The 19,618-nt window shown below is 48.0% G+C and overlaps 1 protein-coding gene across 1 annotated transcript in view; it reads right to left on the reverse strand.

Annotated features, from left to right (window-relative positions):
• The window catches only part of INSYN1 (inhibitory synaptic factor 1), a 323,884-nt gene extending 315,521 nt beyond the window's left edge, over window positions 1-8,363 (reverse strand). Inside the window, exon 1 of the mRNA XM_078684626.1 lies at window positions 7,236-8,363. The gene's annotated coding sequence lies outside the window, so the exon portion shown is untranslated. The remainder of the gene's footprint in view (window positions 1-7,235) is intronic.
• Between the last annotated feature and the right edge of the window lie 11,255 nt (window positions 8,364-19,618).

A 19,618-nucleotide genomic window follows, 5' to 3' on the forward strand; every position in this document is an offset into this window, starting at 1 on the left:
CCAGCCTCAGCATAACTCAGTTATGGCATGTTAATGCAACTTATACAGCGCACGAATACCCAAGGGTGTCTTGGAGCTAGCTGAAACCAGAGCTTAAAACCAGAACACTCTAATTATTGATAAAAATCCTAAGTATCAAAAAGCCATGTTTTAAGTTCTTCCCTGAACTGAAGCAGGTAGGGGTGGCCCTGATACGAGGCGGGTGTCTGTGCAGAGTTTTGTATTGCCAGTAACAAAGCTCCTTCCATACCAGTTTGACTTCATACTTCTGGGGACTGCTCACTTCAGCCATTGGCTTTCTAGAATTTTTCATAGTTTACCATTATTTGGTGCACTGACCATCATATCATGGCCATGGCATTTTGAGGATTGTTGTATTGTTCGATTTGGTCGCAGTGACGGTACTCAAGAAGTCCTTTTTTGAAAGATTGTATAAGTAACATGATTTGCAGCTCACAATTTTTTTCACAAACTAAAGCTTTCTTACAGGTGCACCAAAACCTGTCTCATTGTCAAAAGTATCTACTATGCAATATTTTGTTGTTCATTCTCTTAGATTCACCATTTGCAACACAAACATCATTTTCTACGTCGTTTTTATGACTCTCTTCTTTGAGTGTACAATTTATCTGTTCTAATGCAGTTTGTGGAACAAAAGAGCCATATTGCCGGCTTTCATATGGTTGTAGCCCGAGAAGTAGCTTCATTATGATACTACAGAGCGCAGGGGTCTGTTGGGACAATATCACTGAAGGATGTGACGCAGAACAGTGGCGGCCCGTCTATGCCAGGTTATATATTTGATAAGAGTAATTGTACTATCAATCCATTGATCGTTAGGCGAGTCTTCGTACAATACAAGATGCCCACGAGTCAACAACACATAAAACGAAAAGCGAGCCGAAACCTCAGGCCTTCATCTCCCAAAACTCCAGCCTTCTGCAAACCCAGCAGCTTCACACTGCCTGTTTGCCATTTATCAGATCCCGCACCTCATGCCGCGACAGAATCCCTGCATCTTTAATGATATTGGTGCAATGTGCAGCGGGGAGGGGAGTGAGGAGGGGGACAGGGAGGCGAGTCAGGGGACACACGGAGGGCTGAGGGGAAACAGGAGCGGAGGAGAGCAGGGGACGAGGCGGAGAGGGGAAGACGGAAACTGGGGATGGGGGTGGGGGTATTTAAAAACGAAAGTGGTCGAGGAAAGAAAGAGGTGAAATAAACGTAATAGATTTAAAAAGCAAAGACAAGAAGGCAGCTGTTAAAATCAGGGCGGATGGAGAAACGAGGCAAACAAATGCAAGCATAATAATGACAGAAAGAGAGACAGGATAAAGACAGACTTCGGAAAGTACAGGGAAGAAAGGGATACATTAGAGGAGGGAGTGAAAAGAATCTTCTGATTTCCGCTGCCAGAGCTGCGCTGTTCATTCACGATGATCGCCATGAGGTGACTGAGAGCAGAACCGCCGCCAGCTGCGGGTGGAGGCAGCGGGCGGTGCGGACTGTCAAACGCAGGGATATTGTTGGAGAAGCGGTGCCTGATAGACGAAGCAATGGTGGGAAGCGACAATAAAGAACGCCTAGGGCTGACGGTCGCCGTAGAGGGACAGTTTATTCTAAAATGCATCAAGGGGATACATCTGTGCGGGGACCGACAAATCCCACCGTATGGATGTAAAAAACGCGTTGCACAAGCATATTTGAAAGCACATTTAAACAGGACCGGTGGAGCTTCTGATTGAGCAAAAATAGGAGAGACTGGAGCAGACCAAATATTGAAAGCGGGGGACATAAAACTAAAATAAACGTACGGAAACATAGGTATAAAATCTAGAGAAAGCAAGGAGTTAGGATTAATAGGAATAAAACACAGGGCGGGACAATCGAGGAAGACCAATTGCGAACTGGGAGAGGGCGGCATGCCCTCAAAGGACCAATGCTATTGGAAAGAGGGCCTGCTTTACAATAGATGGCCAATTAGAGAAAAGGGGGGTAAGGAGCCAATACATAAGAGATCATTTCGATGCAGTGAAGAGGGTGGATTATGTGGCGAGGGCCAACCAATTGCAAAGCAGAGAAGGGAGTGCCGATATAGAGAGGACCAATGGGAAGTAGACGGGAAGATTCGGCGAACACGCAGAGACTGGCGGTGTATTCTGTTTACCGGTGCTAGTTGTAGTGATGAACGCTTCTCTGGATGAATCATAAGCATGTGATATTAAAGTATATGGGCAAGGGAGTCAGGGTGAGGAGGATTGGGAATACCCTTTTGGAAAGTGAGAGGGAATGCTGGATAGCAGTAAAGAGATAAGGATGGCAGAAGAGGGCTGAAAATAGGGTAGAATGTTTTTTCCCATGGAAGATGAAGTGGTATGCAACAGAAAGACAAGGAGTGGTGGGGACGCTAAGTGAGGGGACACGGGGAGAGTCTGAGCGAGATGGGTGCAAGGAATAGATGATCAGAAGAACGCGGAGAGACCCAGTCCAGTAAAACTGAGTCTTGTACAGGGGTTGTAGCTATCAGTGGTACAGCAGGTGCAGTGGCACCGTGTCCCCGAGGCTTACTGGGTCACTGAGGAAAAAGTGTGTGGGGGGGGGGGGGCATTTTCCTTGGTTGCACTGGGGCGCCTGCGACCCTTGCTGCAGCACGAGTTATGGGCAAGGCATGGATGTGAAAGGGAGCGAGCCAGTGGTGGAGAGGGCCACCTGGAGGGAATGAGGGGAAAGCGTTAGTAGGCTGATTGCAGAGAAGAGAAGAGAGAAAACACAAAGGGAAAGGCAGCGAAATAGAAGACGAAAGGCCTTGCGGAGAACGGAAGGGAAGAGGCAAGGAAGAAGTACAGAATATGGTGAAGACAGAGACGAAAATAACGAAAACGAAGATAGAGGCACTAGAAAGATACTGGTAGAGGGGGCAGCGAGAGGCGGCAAAGTATTAAAGGATAATAAGGAAAACAACAGAGGGTGGGAGTACAATCACCTCTGAGTAAAGAATATGAGAGAATAAGCAAACTATTTGGCTGCGGAAGAGCTAAGAGAAACATGGGGCGAGCAAGAGAGCACAAGACACCGGTGAGTGGAAGATTCCCCTGTAAAGAGCATGGAAATAAGAAAGTAAATGACACATCGGGATGAGTAAGAGAAACAGCAGGGGATAAGATCACCTTCGAGTAGGGAAAAGGAAAGAATAATTCAAACATCTGGGTAGGGAGGAGAAACGCAGTGTGAGTAAGAGAAGCAGCAGAGGGTGAGATTAACAGGCTCAGGGAGGGGCATTAATGGGAGAACCTGGGTAGACACTGGTGCCAGGCACTGGGGAGGCTGAATAAACAGGTCAACAGGGAGCGATATAATTTAAAGAAGGGTAGAAAGCAATACAGAACTATGTACAGAGAGGGACGCCCAGAAGAAGGGAGGCAGAGGAATGGTAAATTGTCAGAAATAGAATGGGAGAGATGCAAGGAGCAGAGAGAAGAGAGGCAATCGAGCGTAGAGGCAGACAGAAAGAGATAGACAGGGGAGAGACAATAAAAATGTAGTAGGGGAGGAGGTTGCATAGTGAAGTGATGCAACGAAGTAGATTGGTATTGTGAGTGGAGTAGAGTGAGAATCAATGAAGGGGGAATAAAAAACCGAAAGAGATAAGAGAGGTGGACACAAGTTAAGAAAGTAATATGGAGACACAAAGTACGAATGAGCGGAGAGAGGTAGGCAGAACGGAAGAGAATAAAGTAAGGACGGCGAAGGGGAGAGGGTTGGAGGAGCAAACGAGATAGGCAGCAAAAAGGTAGAATGAGGTAGGGGCCTCAAAGGAGAGAAGAGAGGAGTGGGTAGACAACAGAGAGAGATGTGTCTACTGTAGAAGCTGCTCGGTTGGCTTTAGCAGTGTATGGGTGACTGTACAGAGGGGTGAGTGGACAATAGAGAGCAGTATGTGGACAGCATCGAGAGATGGGTAGACTTGAAGAGAGGTTTGGGGCAGTAGAGTGGTATGAGTGGATGCCAGAGAGGAACTGGTAGATGTTTTAAAGATATGGGTGGAAAGTAGGGAGGTCTGAGGACAGACGGGAGGAATTGATGGACAGTAGAGAGAGGTGGGTGTACTATAGGGTAGGATAGGTGGACAGTAGAAATGTGGACAGCAGAGAGAGATGGGTAAATAGAAGTGAAATTTGGGGAAAGCAAAGAAGGGTGAGTGGACAGTGGGGAGGGGTAGATGGACTTAAGTAATGGGTGGGCTAGCTGTACAGAGGGACGGGTGGATAATTGTAATAGAGAGGTGTATATAGCGAACAGAGGCTGGGGAACAGTAGAGTGTGAGGGTTTGACAGTACAGGTAGGTGGACAGTAGAGGGGTATTGGGCAGGGGGTGTGTGGATATGTATGTATGTAAAGAGGAGTGAGTAAGCCAACTGAAAGGAGGGGTGTGGAGGATGACGAAAGAAAGATAAAGAGCATCTGGGCGAACATAACAACAGTGTGGGAAAGAGAAACGGCAAGGAGGGGGATGAGAAGCAACTACAGGAAATTAAAGACAAAAACAGACAGAGAACTCCTCGGGGAGGGAAGAGACTGAAACAATAATAGGAGAAATAAATAATAACAACAGGGAGAGTCATTAGGAGAGAGAGAAATAAACAGAAGGGGAGAGAAAGAGAAAAGTGTGTAGGGGGGCAAAAGATGGAGGAAGAGTGAAAGATATATTAAACAATAAAGGGATTGGGAACCAACAGAGGAGAGACACAGCAAGTGACAGCAGGACAGGGAGAATCAACAGAGAGGATGGGTCGAGTAGCAGCAAAGGGAGGGTGTGAGAAACGGCAGAGCTAGGCGGCGCAGAGGGATGAGACGGGAGGGAACAGTAATAGGAAAGACAGGAACAGCAGTGGAGACGAGGTCACGCAATTTATTTACTTAGGATAGGGAAACAGCAGACTGATGGGTGGGGAAAAGAAAAGAGAAGGTGAGCGAAGATGTGGCGTAACGGCCAGAACAGTTGATTTTTTAACTGGGGAACCAGATTCGAGTCTTGGCGTTGGCTCAAAATCCTGTGATTTTAGGCAAATCACTTAATCTCCCCCACCTACCAAAAATTAATGTATCCTTGCGTAATGTAACTGGTGCTTATACAAAGCGCTCAATACCTTCGGGTTGAGTACACGCCATATAAAAACTGCAACAGAAAAACACGGGGTGGAGTAGAGGGAAAGTCAGAGAAATAGAAGTGGGGGGAGCAAAATGAGAGACTACACGGAGAGACAAACAGTAGGGGGGCAGACACAGCAAGCGGAAAGGAGAGAGAAAAAAACGAGAGGGACAGATGCAGTGAGGTAATAGTGGGGAAGAGCAACAGTATAGGATGAGAGAAACCAGCATTGAAAGAGACGCAAGGTGAGAGGGAGAAGCAGTATGTGAGAGAAACGCAGGGAGTGGTAGGAAAGAGAAATCAAGAGCTGACGCTGAAGCCGGAAATAAATGAACAATGGTGGAAGAAACACAAGAGAAGAGTTTTAAAAGGCATTGATAAGGTGAAAGGGGTGCCAAAGGCATACGGAGAACACCGGGAAATGAAAGGAGGGGTGTGTAAATGCTACGGAAAGGAGAGAGAAACAAGAGGACATAGTTGCAACATAAGTCGGTGAGCACCAAAGAGATAGAGAGCGGAAGCACGGAGAGCGAACCAAATATGGGACTAAGTGGAAAGAAACCACAATAATATGAGAAATGATAGGCGGAGAAATGCGAAGCGAAACCGCAAGATGAGAACTAATAACACGCACAAGGGGAAAGTACAAAAAATAGCAGGAGTAATAATATCATCTTCAAGGAGTAATGCACATGAGAAAGTAAGTAAAAGAACAGGCAAGAAGAGAAACAGCATGTTTACGAGAAACATGGACAGAGGAAAGAATGCAAGAAACCGCGGGCAGTAAGATCACCTTCAAAGAGTAAGGCAAATAAGAGTAAGCAAAACATCTGGATGACGAAGAGAAACAACAGGAGGAGAATAAGAAGAACAGCAGGGGGTCGGGGCACGATCACCTTCGAGTAAAGCAAATGAGACAATGAGCAAACCTTGTGGCTGGGGAAGAGTAACAGGAGGGCTTAGAGAAACATGAGGCGAGAGAGAGAGTAGGAGAAACCACTGGGTGGTAGATAAACTCTAAAGGGTAAGGCAACTAAAAGAGATCGGGATAAATAAGAGAAACAAGAAAGGGGGTAAGATCATCTTCGAGTTAGAAAAGATAAACCAAACATCTGGAAAGGGAGGAGAAACGGCAGTGTATGTGAGTAAGAGAAACAGTAGGGTTAAGAGAAACACTGGGAAAGTGATAGAGTACGAGAAACAGCAGTAAGTTAGATCATCTTCGAGCAAGGGAAGAGAAACAGCAAGGTTAAGATAAACACTGAGAAAGTGATAGAGGACGAGAAACAGCAGTAAGTTAGATCATCTTCGAGCAAGGCAAATGAAAGACTAAGCTAAACGTCTAGCTATGGAAGAGTAACAGCAATGTGAGTAAGAGAAACAGCAAGGTTAAGAAAAACCCTGGGAGAGTGATAGAGTTCGAGAAACAGCAGGTGTTAGATCACCTTTGATTAAGGCAAATGAAAGAATAAGGAAACATATGGGTAGGGCGGAGAAACTACAATATGGGTAAGAGAAACAGCAGGTTTAAGAGAAACATTGGGAGAGTGACATAGCACGAAAAGCAGCGGGGCGTAAGATTCCCATTCAAAAATTAATTCAAATGAGAGAATAAGGCAAACATCTGGATGAAGAAGAGAAACAGCAGCAGGAGAGTAAGAAAAACAGCGGTGTTGAGAGAAACACAGAGAGGAAAGAGTTTATTAGAAAAAGCAGGGGTAAGAGCCAGTTCAAGGAGTAAGAGTGTGAGGATAAGAAAAGCATTGAGGAGAGGTATAGAAAGAAACAGTAGTGAGAGAGTAAGAGAAACAGCAGGGGTACCAGAATACTAACACGAGTAAGAGGAACAGCTCAATGAGAGCTCGAGAATCGGCAAAAAAGAGAGAGTAAGAGCAAGGAAGGTAAGTTGGGAGCACAAGGAAAACAGAGCAAAGAGAAATAGTCCTAATATAGTAAGAAAAACAAAACAGGGTAATGAATGAAAGCAGAAAAAATACTATGGATAATGGAAACGGATAGGGAGGTGAATGGGGATGCAAGGCAGGCGTCCACATTATTGGGAATCGAAAACAAAACGGTTACTTACCAGTGAGAAGAATGGTGTTTCCCGCAGGTCAGTTCTCGAGCTGAAGGGTCACGGCCTTCTGCTCTGTGTTGTGGACTCCTGGCGCATCCACCGCTGCCTCTCGCTCAGCTTGTGATCCTGACATCGCCGTTTGCGCCTCAGCCTCTGAGATGCCCGCTTCTGCACGCTTCTGCACGCATCCCTGGTCACATGTCCTGTCTGGGCCGAGATGCACCTTTCCACGGCTGGCCTCCTAGGGGTGTCCCGTGATAGTCCCCCGCCTTATGGCCACCCACAGGACACCTATCGAAAGAACATAAATCCAGTATAGGATACGAAAAATCCCGAACTATCTGGGAAACCCAGGTCAGGGACAGTTGTCGCAGGAAGCACAGAGCCGGTGTTTAGATGGGGTGCCACCGCTGTTTTCACAATCTGACGTAATCTGACGTGTGCTCACAATCTGACGTGTGCTCACAATCTGACGTGCATGGTGGGACCTCAGCGGTTCTGGCCTCGGTGTCGAAGCTGCTGTCGAGCGTCAGATTTCGCAGTCCGTTCCCAGGACCGTCTTCGCGGGTCGCCGGATGTCGAGCGCTCTAGCCCTGTTCATGTGCTGCGATGCGGGCAGGCAGGGTGCCTACCAGGGGGTGCCGCGGCTCTGTCCATCAGCTCTGTTGCTCGGGGCAGCCTGGGCAGGACTGCTGCTTCGTCCATCAGCTGCCACACATCCTGCCCCGGGCGCTCTCGGAAGGACCCCGTCATTTGGTGCTACAGAGCTGTTCACAAGTTTCTTTCCGTATGGGGGGATGTCTACCCTCAGATGATGCTCTCCCATCATGGTGGAAGTTGTACCTGGTCGGGGGGTATCGGTAAAATCAGCAACTCAGTCCAAAATATCTGTCGACCTCTTTCTGTCTAGCCTCCCCAGGCATCGCCCCTCCCCCAGCGGAGAGCATCGTTAGTGCGAGGACTTTCCCCGGTGGGTTTCCATCCCCAGGTAAAGGTCAGGGTCCGCCCCCTCGCCAGGTGTGGCCCCGCCCCCTCGCCAGGTGTGCGATCCCTCAGTGATTCCCGGTCCCTGGCTCCACTTGCAGGACCCCCTCCTCGCCAGAGATGCTCCCAGCCTCCGTGCACGCGCCGCCGGTCTGTGCAGCCAGCTCGCTGTCAGCAGCAGGAGTGGGGCAGAAGGCGGAGGCAGCCCTAGCAGGGTAGGATGTGTTTAAAGCGGTAGCAGGGGCTGCGCAGAGCGAGCCTGCAGAGCGCAGCAATCAGGGGAGCCCTCAGTGGCACTCCCAGGGCCGTCCCCGAGCAACAGGGGCGTGTGCCGCACATCGGGTGTCCACAGCCCGAGCCATCCTTCTACCTCACGGTTAATCCATCACCAGCCTGTGTGCGTGAATTCTGTCGCCGTTTCCCGAAGGTCCCCTCTGTTGATGCCATCTGAGGCGTATGTGAACCCCGTGTGTGCGTCCTTTCAGCCCAAGTGTGCCTACGTTAAGCCCCCGTCGGTGTGCATTGTTGCAGCCCCTGTCTCTGTGTTTCATTTCAGCACCTGACCTGGGTGCGTATAATTTCAGCCCCTTTGTGTGTATATTGCCAGGCCCTTTGTGTATACCCTTTCCGCCTCTCTGTGCGCATTTTATCCTTTTAGTCCTAGTGTGTGTTTCCTTTCAGACGGACCCCGGGTCTGTATATACTTCCAGTCACCGAGCGTGCAGCCTTTCAGCCCCCTCGTGTGTCTCCTTTCTTCTAGGAGCGCCCTGTGTGTATCCTTTCAGCTCCTGTCCGTGTATCCTTTTAGACCCCGTGAGTGTATTCTCCCAGCCCTTGTGTGTGTATTTTTTCTTCCATCAGTCCAGGGTGTGTATCCTTTCTGCCCGTTTGTCCTTTCAGCTCCTGTCTCTATTCTGCCAGCCCATCAACGTGTTTCCTGGCGGCCCCTGTGAGAGTATATTTTCAGCCCTGGTGTGTTTATCATCCCAGCCCCTGTGTGTTTCTAATGTCAGCCCCCCCCCTGCGTGTATTCCGTCTCCTCACAGTGCTTCTCTGTGTGATTTTTCAGTACTTGCTTGTGTATCTTTTCTGGCATCAGCATCTGGGTGTGTGCCCTTTCAGTTCCAGTGTGTGTATCATTTAAGCCTCTCTGTGTGCATCCTTTCAGTCCGTGAGGATGTGCCTTACAGCCCTAGTGGGAGTGTCCTTTCAATCCCCAGTGAGTGTATCCTTTCAGCCCCAGTGACTGCTTACTTTCATCCCTGAGTGTATCCTTTCAATCCCCAGTGAGTGTATCCTTTCAATCCCCAGTGAGTGTATCCTTTCATCTCCAGTGAGTGGACCCTTTCATCCCCAGTGAGTGTATCCTTTCAGCCCAAGTGAGTGGATCCTTTCAACCTGAGTGAGTGGATCCTTTCATCTCCAGTGAGTGGATCCTTTCATCCCCAGTGGGTGGATACTTCCAGCTCTAGTGAGTGTATCCTTTCATCCCCAGTGAGTGTATCTTTTCATCACAAGTGAGTATATCCTTTCAACCCCAGTGAGTGTATCCTTTCAGCTCCAGTGATTGTATCCTTTCACCTCTAGTAGGCGTATCCTTTCATCCCCAGTGAGTGTATACTATCAGCCCCAGTGAGTAGATCCCTTAATCTCCAGTGACTCTATCTTTTCAGCCCTAGTGAGTGTATCCTTTCAGCTCCAGTGAGTGTATCCTTTCAGCTCTAGTGGGTGTATCCTTTCATCCCTAGTGAGCAGCTTGGACACACAAAAAAACACAAGCCCCAATTTGCATACTGCCTTTCCTCAAATCACTGCTTCGGCGTAATTGTATTAAAAAGGAGGAGGGTAAAATAAAATGCCTGCATTAGTTTACACTGGTGAAACACACCTGAAAACAAGTGAGGCTACTGCAACTCAGGCCCCCTGCCCCGCCAGAATGTGCACACATTAATGGGCCGACCTGTGAGACAAAGGGAGTGATACCTCTACCTGTTGCTAAACGGGAGGTAATGAGCGTCCATCTGCCTCTAGAAATGCCACTCAGACACCTACTGGGCAGCTGGCTGTATTCCAACAATAGAGACACCGCCCAAATCGGTCACCCAGACTGCTCAAAAAAGCAGCCCACAGCAGGAACTAGGACACCAGCCCCTTGGGCCTTGCCCGAGCGCCCGCGTTACCAATCTGATGCTGCCAGTGAGTGTATACTTTCAGCTCCAGTGGATAAATCCTTTCATCCCCAGTGAGTTGATCCTTTCATCCCAAGTGGGTGTATCCTTTCATCCCCATTGAGTAGATCCTCACATCCCCAGTGAGTGTATCCTTACATCCCCAGTGGGTGTATCCTTTCAGCCCCGGTGAGTGTATCATTTTATCCCCAGTGTCTGTATGCTTTCAGCCCCAATGAGAAGAACCCCTAATCTCCAGTGAGTGGATCCATTCATCCCAGTGAGTATATCCTTTCAGCCACAGTAAGTGGATCTTTTCATTCTCAGTGAGTGTATCCTTTCATCCCCTGTGAGTGTAGCCTTTCAGCCTCAGTGAGTGTATCCTTTCAGCCCCAGTGAGTGTATCCTTTCAGCTCCAGTGGATGCATCCTTTCATCCCCAGTGAGTGTATCCTTTCATTCCCAGCGAGTCCATCCTTTCAGCTCCAGTGTATGTATCCTTTCATCTACAGTGAGTGGATCCTTTCATCCCCAGTGGGTGTATCCTTTCATCCCCAGTGGGTGTATCCTTTCATCCTGTGACTGCATCCTTTAAGTCCATGAGGCTGTGCCTTACAGCCCTAGTGAGTGTGTCCTTTCAGCCCCATTGAGTGTATCATTTCATCCCCGGAGACTGTATCCTTTCATCCCCAGTGGGTGTATCCTTTCAGCCAAATTGAGTGGATTCTTTCATCCCGGAGACTGTATCCTTTCATCCCCAGCGGGTGTATCCTTTCAGCCAAATTGAGTGGATTCTTTCATCCCTAGTGAGTGTATCCTTTCATCCCCAGTGGGTGTATCCTTTCAGCCAAATTGAGTGGATTCTTTCATCCCTAGTGAGTGTATCCTTTCATCCCAAGTGAGTGTATCCTTTCAGCCCCACTTAGTGGATCCTTTCATTCTCGGTGAGTGCATCCTTTCATCCCAATGAGTGTATCCTTTCATCCCCAGTGAGTATATCCTTTCATCCCCAATAAGTGTATCCTTTCAGCCCCAGTGAGTATATCCTTTCATCCCCAATAAGTGTATCCTTTCAGCCCCAGTGGCTGTATCCTTTCAGCCCCAGTGGCTGTATACTTTCTTCCCCAGTTAGTGGATCCTTTCACCCCCAGTGAGTGGATCCTTTCATCCCCAATAAGTGTATCCTTTCAGCCCCAGTGGCTGCATCCTTTTAGCCCCAGTGGCTGTATCCTTTCAGCCCCAGTTAGTGGATCATTTCATCCCCAGTGAGTGGATCCTTTCAGCCCCAGTGAGTGGATCCTTTCAGCCCCAGTGAGTGTATCCTTTCAACCCTAGTGGGTGAATCCTTTCAACCCCGGTGAGTGGATCCTTTCATTACCAGTGAGTGGATCCTTTCATCCCCAGTAAATGGATCCTTTCATCCCAACAAATGGAACCTTTCAGCCATAGTTATTGGATCTTTTCATCCCCAATGGGTGTATTCTTTTATCCCCAGTAAGTGTATCCTTTCAGCTCCAGTGGATGTATCCTTTTATCCCCAGTGAGTGGATCCTTTTAACCCTAGTGAGTGGATCCTTTCATGCCCAGTGAGTGTATCCTTTCATGCCCAGTGGGTGTATACTTTCAACCCCAGTGAGTGTGTACTTTCATCCCCAGTGGGTGGATACTTTCAGTTTTAGTGGGTGTATCCTTTCATCCCCAGTTACTGAATCCTTTCAGTCCGTGAGGGTAAACCTTACAGCCCTAGTGAGTGTGTACTTTCAGTCCTAGTTGGTGTATCCTTTCATCCCTTGTGAGTGTATCCTTTCATACCCAGTGAGTGTATCCTTTCAGCCCCAGTGAGTGTATCCTTTCAACCCTAGTGGGTGGATCCTTTCAACCCCATTGAGTGGATTCTTTGATCCCCAGTGAGTGGATCCTTTCATCCCCAGTAAGTGAATCCTTTCATCTCCAGTGAGTGGACCCTTTCATCCCCAGTGAGTGTATCCTTTCAGCCCAAGTGAGTGGATCCTTTCAACCCGAGTGAGTGGATCCTTTCCTCTCCAGTGAGTGGATGCTTTCATCCCCAGTGGGTGGATACTTTCAGCTCTAGTGAGTGTATCCTTTCATCCCCAGTGAGTGTATCTTTTCATCCCAAGTGAGTATATCCTTTCAACCCCAGTGAGTGTATCCTTTCAGCTCCAGTGGATTTATCCTTTCATCTCTAGTGGGCGTATCCTTTCATCCCCAGTGAGTGTATACTTTCAGCCCCAGTGAGTAGATCCCTTAATCTCCAGTGACTATATCTTTTCAGCCCTAGTGAGTGTATCCTTTCAGCCCTAGCGAGTGTATCCTTTCAGCTCCAGTGAGTGTATCCTTTCAGCTCTAGTGGGTGTATCCTTTCATCCCTAGTGAGCAGGGTCAGATTAGGATTGAAAATTAGCTTGGACACACAAAAAAAACGAGCCCCAATTTGCAGACTGCCTTTCCTCAAATCACTGCTTTGGCGTAATTGTATTAAAAAGGAGGAGGGTAAAATAAAATGCCTGCATTAGTTTACACTGGTGAAACACACCTGAAAACAAGTTAGGCTACTACAACTCAGGCCCCCTGCCCCGCCAGAATGTGCACACATTAATGGGCCGACCTGTGAGACAAAGGGAGTGATACCTCTACCTGTTGCTAAACGGGAGGTAATGAGCGTCCATCTGCCTCTAGAATAGCCCCTCAGACACCTACTGGGCAGCTGGCTGTATTCCAACAATAGAGACACCGCCCAAATCGGTCGCCCAGACTGCTCAAAAAAAGCAGCCCATAGAAGGTACTAGGACACCATCCCCTTGTGCCTTGCCCGAGCGCCCGCGTTACCAATCTGACGCTGCCAGTGAGTGTATACTTTCAGCTCCAGTGGATAAATCCTTTCATCCCCAGTGAGTTGATCCTTTCATCCCAAGTCGGTGTATTCTTTCATCCCCATTGAGTAGATCCTCACATCCCCAGTGAGTGTATCCTTACATCCCCAGTGGGAGTATCCTTTCAGCCCCGGTGAGTGTATCATTTTATCCCCAGTGTCTGTATGCTTTCAGCCCCAATGAGAAGAACCCCTAATCTCCAGTGAGTGGATCCATTCATCCCAGTGAGCATATCCTTTCAGCCACAGTAAGTGGATCTTTTCATTCTCAGTGAGTGTATCCTTTCATCCCCTGTGAGTGTAGCCTTTCAGCCTCAGTGAGTGTATCCTTTCAGCCCCAGTGAGTGTATCCTTTCAGCTCCAGTGGATGCATCCTTTCATCCCCAGTGAGTGTATCCTTTCATTCCCAGCGAGTCCATCCTTTCAGCTCCAGTGTATGTATCCTTTCATCTACAGTGAGTGGATCCTTTCATCCCCATTGGGTGTATCCTTTCATCCCCAGTGGGTGTATCCTTTCATCCTGTGACTGCATCCTTTAAGTCCATGAGGCTGTGCCTTACAGCCCTAGTGAGTGTGTCCTTTCAGCCCCATGGAGTGTATCATTTCATCCCCGGAGACTGTATCCTTTTATCCCCAGTGGGTGTATCCTTTGAGCCAAATTGAGTGGATTCTTTCATCCCCGGAGACTGTATCCTTTCATCCCCAGTGGGTGTATCCTTTCAGCCAAATTGAGTGGATTCTTTCATCCCTAGTCAGTGTATCCTTTCATCCCCAGTGGGTGTATCCTTTCAGCCAAATTGAGTGGATTCTTTCATCCCTAGTGAGTGTATCCTTTCATCCCAAGTCAGTGTATCCTTTCAGCCCCACTTAGTGGATCCTTTCATTCTCGGTGAGTGCATTCTTTCATCCCAATGAGTGTATCCTTTCATCCCCAGTGAGTATATCCTTTCATCCCCAATAAGTGTATCCTTTCAGCCCCAGTGAGTATATCCTTTCTTCCCCATTAAGTGTATCCTTTAAGCCCCAGTGGCTGAATCCTTTCAGCCCCAGTGGCTGTATACTTTCATCCCCAGTTAGTGGATCCTTTCACCCCCAGTGAGTGGATCCTTTCATCCCCAATAAGTGTATCCTTTCAGCCCCAGTGGCTGCATCCTTTCAGCCCCAGTGGCTGTATCCTTTCAGCCCCAGTTAGTGGATCATTTCATCCCCAGTGAGTGGATCCTTTCAGCCCCAGTGAGTGGATCCTTTCAGCCCCAGTGAGTGTATCCTTTCAACCCTAGTGGGTGAATCCTTTCAACCCCGGTGAGTGGATCCTTTCATTACCAGTGAGTGGATCCTTTCATCCCCAGTAAATGGATCCTTTCATCCCAACAAATGGAACCTTTCAGCCACAGTTATTGGATCTTTTCATCCCCAATGAGTGTATTCTTTTATCCCCAGTGAGTGTATCCTTTCAGCTCCAGTGGATGTATCCTTTTATCCCCAGTGAGTGGATCCTTTTAACCCTAGTGAGTGGATCCTTTCATGCCCAGTGAGTGTATCCTTTCATGCCCAGTGGGTGTATACTTTCAACCCCAGTGAGTGTGTACTCTCATCCCCAGTGGGTGGATACTTTCAGTTCTAGTGGGTGTATCCTTTCATCCCCAGTTACTGAATCCTTTCAGTCCGTGAGGGTAAACCTTACAGCCCTAGTGAGTGTGTACTTTCAGTCCTAGTTGGTGTATCCTTTCACCCCTTGTGAGTGTATCCTTTCATACCCAGTGAGTGTATCCTTTTAGCCCCAGTGAGTGTATCCTTTCAACCCTAGTGGGTGGATCCTTTCAACCCCATTGAGTGGATTCTTTGATCCCCAGTGAGTGTATCCTTTCATCCCCAGTAAGTGAATCCTTTCATCCCAGCGAGTGGAACCTTTCAGCGACAGTTAGTGGATCTTTTCATCCCCAGTGAGTGGATCCTTTGATGCCTAATGAGTGACTCCTTTCATCCTCAGTGAGTGTATCCTTTCATTCCGAGTGAGTGGATCCTTTCATGCCCAGTGAGTGTATCCTTTCATGCCCAGTGGGTGTATACTTTCAACCCCAGTGAGTGTGTACTTTCATCCCCAGTGGGTGGATACTTTCAGTTCTAGTGGGTGTATCCTTTCATCCCCAGTTACTGAATCCTTTCAGTCCGTGAGGGTAAACCTTACAGCCCTAGTGAGTGTGTACTTTCAGTCCTAGTTGGTGTATCCTTTCACCCCTTGTGAGTGTATCCTTTCATACCCAGTGAGTGTATCCTTTTAGCCCCAGTGAGTGTATCCTTTCAACCCTAGTGGGTGGATCCTTTCAACCCCATTGAGTGGATTCTTTGATCCCCAGTGAGTGTATCCTTTCATCCCCAGTAAGTGAATCCTTTCATCCCAGCGAGTGGAACCTTTCAGCGACAGTTAGTGGATCTTTTCATCCCCAGTGAGTGGATCCTTTGATGCCTAATGAGTGACTCCTTTCATCCTCAGTGAGTGTATCCTTTCATTCCGAGTGAGTGGATCCTTTCTTCCCCAGTGAGTATATCCTTTCAGCCCTAGTGAGTGGATCCTTTCAACCCCAGTGAGTGTATCCTTTCATCCCCAGTGACTGCATCCTTTCAGTCTGTGAGGGTATGCCTTACAGCCCTATTGAGTGTGTCCTTTCAGCCCTAGTGGTGTATCCTTTCAGCCCCAGTGAGTGTATCATTACATACCCAGTGACTTCATCCTTTCAACCCCTGTGAGTATATCCTTTCATTGTCCCGAGTGTGTGTATTCTTACACCCTCTCTGTGTGCATCCTTTCTGTCCATGAGGATGTGCCTTACAGCCCCTGTGAGTGTGTCCTTTTAGCCCCATTGAGTGTATCATTTCCTCCCCGGTGACTGTATCCTTTCATCCCCAGTGGATGCATCCTTTCAGCCAAATCGAGTGGATCCTTTCGTCCCCAGTGAGAGTATCCTTTCTTCCCAAGTGAGTGTATCCTTTCATCCCCAGTTAGCGGATTCTTTCATCCCCAGTGAGTGTATCCTTTCAACTCTAGTGGGAGGATCGCTTCAACCCCAGTGAGTGTATCCTTTCAGCCCCATTGAGTGTATTCTTTCAACCCTAGTGGGTGGATCGCTTCAACCCCAGTGAATGGATCATTTCATCCCCAGTGAGTGGATCATTTCATCCCCAATAAGTGGATCCGTTCATCCTAGCGAGTGGAACCTTTCAGCCGGATAGTGGATCTTATCATCCCCAGTGAGTGTATCCTTTAAGCTCTAGTGAATGTATCCTTTCAGCCCTAGTGAGTGTATCCTTCCAACCCCAGTGAGTGGATCCTTTTAGCCCCAGTGAGTGGATCATTTACTCTCCAGCAAGTGGATCCATTCATCCCAGTGAGTATATTCTTTCAACTACAGTTAGTGAATCTTTTCATTCTCAGTGAGTTTATCCTTTCATCCCCAGTGAGTGTATCCTTTCCTCCCCAGGGACTGCATCCTTTCAGTCTGTGAGGGTATGCCTTACAGCCCTAATGAGTGTGTCCTTTCAGCCCTAGTTGGTGTATCCTTTCAGCCCCAGTGATGTATCATTTCATACCCAGTGACTGCATCCTTTCAGCCCCTGTGAGTGTATCCTTTCATCGTCCCGAGTGTGTGTATTATTACACACTCTCTGTGTGCATCCTTTCAGTCCATGAGGATGTGCCTTACAGCCCCGGTGAGTGTATCCTTTTAGCCCCATTGAGTGTATCATTTCCTCCCCGGTGACTGTATCCTTTCATCCCCAGTGGATGTATCCTTTCAGCCAAATTGAGTGGATCCTTTCGTCCCCAGTGAGAGTATCCTTTCTTCCCAAGTGAGTGTATCCTTTCATCCCCAGTTAGTGGATTCTTTCATCCCCAGTGAGTGTATACTTTCAGCCCCATTGAGTGTATCCTTTCAACCCTAGTGGGTGGATCGCTTCAACCCCAGTGAGTGGATCATTTCATCCCCAGTGAGTGGATCATTTCATCCCCAATAAGTGGATCCTTTCATCCCAGCGAGTGGAACCTTTCAGCCGGATAGTGGATCTTATTATCCCCAGTGAGTGTATCCTTTAAGCTCTAGTGAATGTATCCTTTCAGCCCTAGTGAGTGTATCCTTCCAACCCCAGTGAGTGGATCCTTTTATCCCCAGTGAGTGGATCATTTACTCTCCAGTAAGTGGATCCATTCATCCCAGTGAGTATATCCTTTCAGCTACAGTTAGTGAGTCTTTTCATTCTCAGAGAGTGTATCCTTTCATCCCCAGTGAGTTTATCCTTTCAGCCCCAGTGAGTGTATACTTTCAGCCCCAGTGAGTGTATCCTTTAATCCCCAGTGAGTGTATCCTTTCATCCCCAGTGGTTGTATCCTTTCAGCTCTAGTGGGTGTATACTTTCATCCCCAGTGAGTGTATTCTTTCAGCCCTAGTGAGTGTATCCTTTCATCCCAAGTGAGTGTATACTTTCAGCAGCAGTTAGCCGATCCTTTCATCCCCAGTGAGTGTTTCCTTTTATCCCCAGTGAGTGTGTCCTTTCAGCTCAAGTGGGTGTATCCTTTCATCCCCAGTGGGTGTATCCTTTCAACTCCAGTGGGTGGATCATTTGAACCCCAGTGAATGGATCCTTTCATTCCCAGTGAGTGAATCCTTTCATCACCAGTAAGTGGATCCTTTAATCCCCGCAAGTGGAACTTTTCAGCCACAGTTAGTCGATCTGTGCATCCCCAGTGAGTGTATTCTTTCATCCCCAGTGAGTGTATCCTTTCATCCCCATTGAGTGTATCCCTTAATTTCCACTGAACGTATCCTTTCATCCAGAGTGAGTGGATCCTTTCATTCCCAGTGAGTGTATCCTTTGAACCCCAGTGAGTGTATCCTTTGAACCCCAGTGAGTGGATCCTTTCATCCCTGTGAGTGGAACATTTCAGCCACAGTTAGTGGATCTTTTCATCCCCAGTGAGTGTATCCTTTCAGCCCTAGTGAGTGGATCCCTTTATTCCCAGTGAGTGTATACTTTCTGCCCCAGTGAGTGGATCCTTTTAGCTGCAGTGAGTGGATCCCTTCCTCCCCAGTGTGTGTATCCTTTCAGTAACAGTTAGTGGATAATTTCTTTCCAAGTGAGTGCATCTTTTCAGCCCCAGTGAGTGGATCTTTTCATCCCCAGTGGGTGATTCGTTTCATCCACAGTGAGTGTATCCTTTCAACTTCAGTGAGTAGATCCTTCCATCCCCAGTGAGTGGATCCTTCTATCCCCATTAAGTGGACACTTTCGTCCTAGTAAGTGGATCTTTTCAGCCACAGTTAGGGTATCTTTTCATTCCCAGTGAGTGTATGTTTTCATCCCCAGTAACTGTATCCTTTGAGCCCTAGTGAGTGGAGCCTTTCAACCCCAGTGAGTGTATCCCCGCATCCCCAGTGAGTGGATACGTTCAACCAGAGTGAGTGTATCTTTCCATCACCAGTGAGTAGATTCTTTCATCCCCAGTGAGTGTATCATTTCAGCCCCAGTTAGAATATCCTTTCAGTCACAGTGAGTGGATCCTTTCAGCCCCAGTAAGTGGATCCTTTCAGCCCCAGTGAGAGCATCCTTTCAGCCACAGGTAGTGGATCCTTTCATCCCCTGTGAGTGCATCCTTTCATCCCCAGTGATTATATCCTTTCATGCCTAGTGGGTGTGTCTTTTCAGCCCCAGTGAGTGTATCCTTTCAGCCCCAGTGAGTGTATCCTTTCAGCCCCAGTGTGACTATCCTTTCACCCCAGTTAGTGTATCCTTTCAGCCCTAGTGAGTGGATCCCTTTATTCCCAGTGAGTGTATCCTTTATGCCCCAGTGAGTGGATCCTGTCAGCTGCAGTGAGTGGATCCTTTCATCCCCAGTGAGTGGATCCTTCCATCCCCATTAAGTGGACACTTTCACCCTAGTAAGTGGATCTTTTCAGCCACAGTTAGGGGATCTTTTCATTTCCACATTTCCAGTGAGTGTATCTTTTCATCCCCAGTAAATGTATCCTTTCAGCCCTAGTGAGTGGAGCCTTTCAACCCCAGTGAGGGTATCCTTACATCCCCAGTGAGTGGATACTTTCAACCCGAGTGAGTGTACCTTTTCATCCCCAGTGAGTGGATTCTTTCATCCCCAGTGAGTGTATAATTTCAGCCCCAGTTAGAATATACTTTCAGTCACAGTGAGTGGATCCTTTCAGCCCCAGTAAGTGGATCCTTTCAGCCCCAGTGAGAGCATCATTTCAGCCACAGTGAGTGGATCCTTTCAGCCCCAGTAAGTGGATCCTTTCAGCCCCAGTGAGAGCATCCTTTCAGCCACAGGGAGTGGATCTTTTCATCCCC

The sequence above is a fragment of the Lissotriton helveticus genome, chromosome 3_2 (genome assembly GCF_964261635.1).
Source record: "Lissotriton helveticus chromosome 3_2, aLisHel1.1, whole genome shotgun sequence".
Classification (NCBI taxonomy): Eukaryota; Metazoa; Chordata; class Amphibia; order Caudata; family Salamandridae; genus Lissotriton; species Lissotriton helveticus.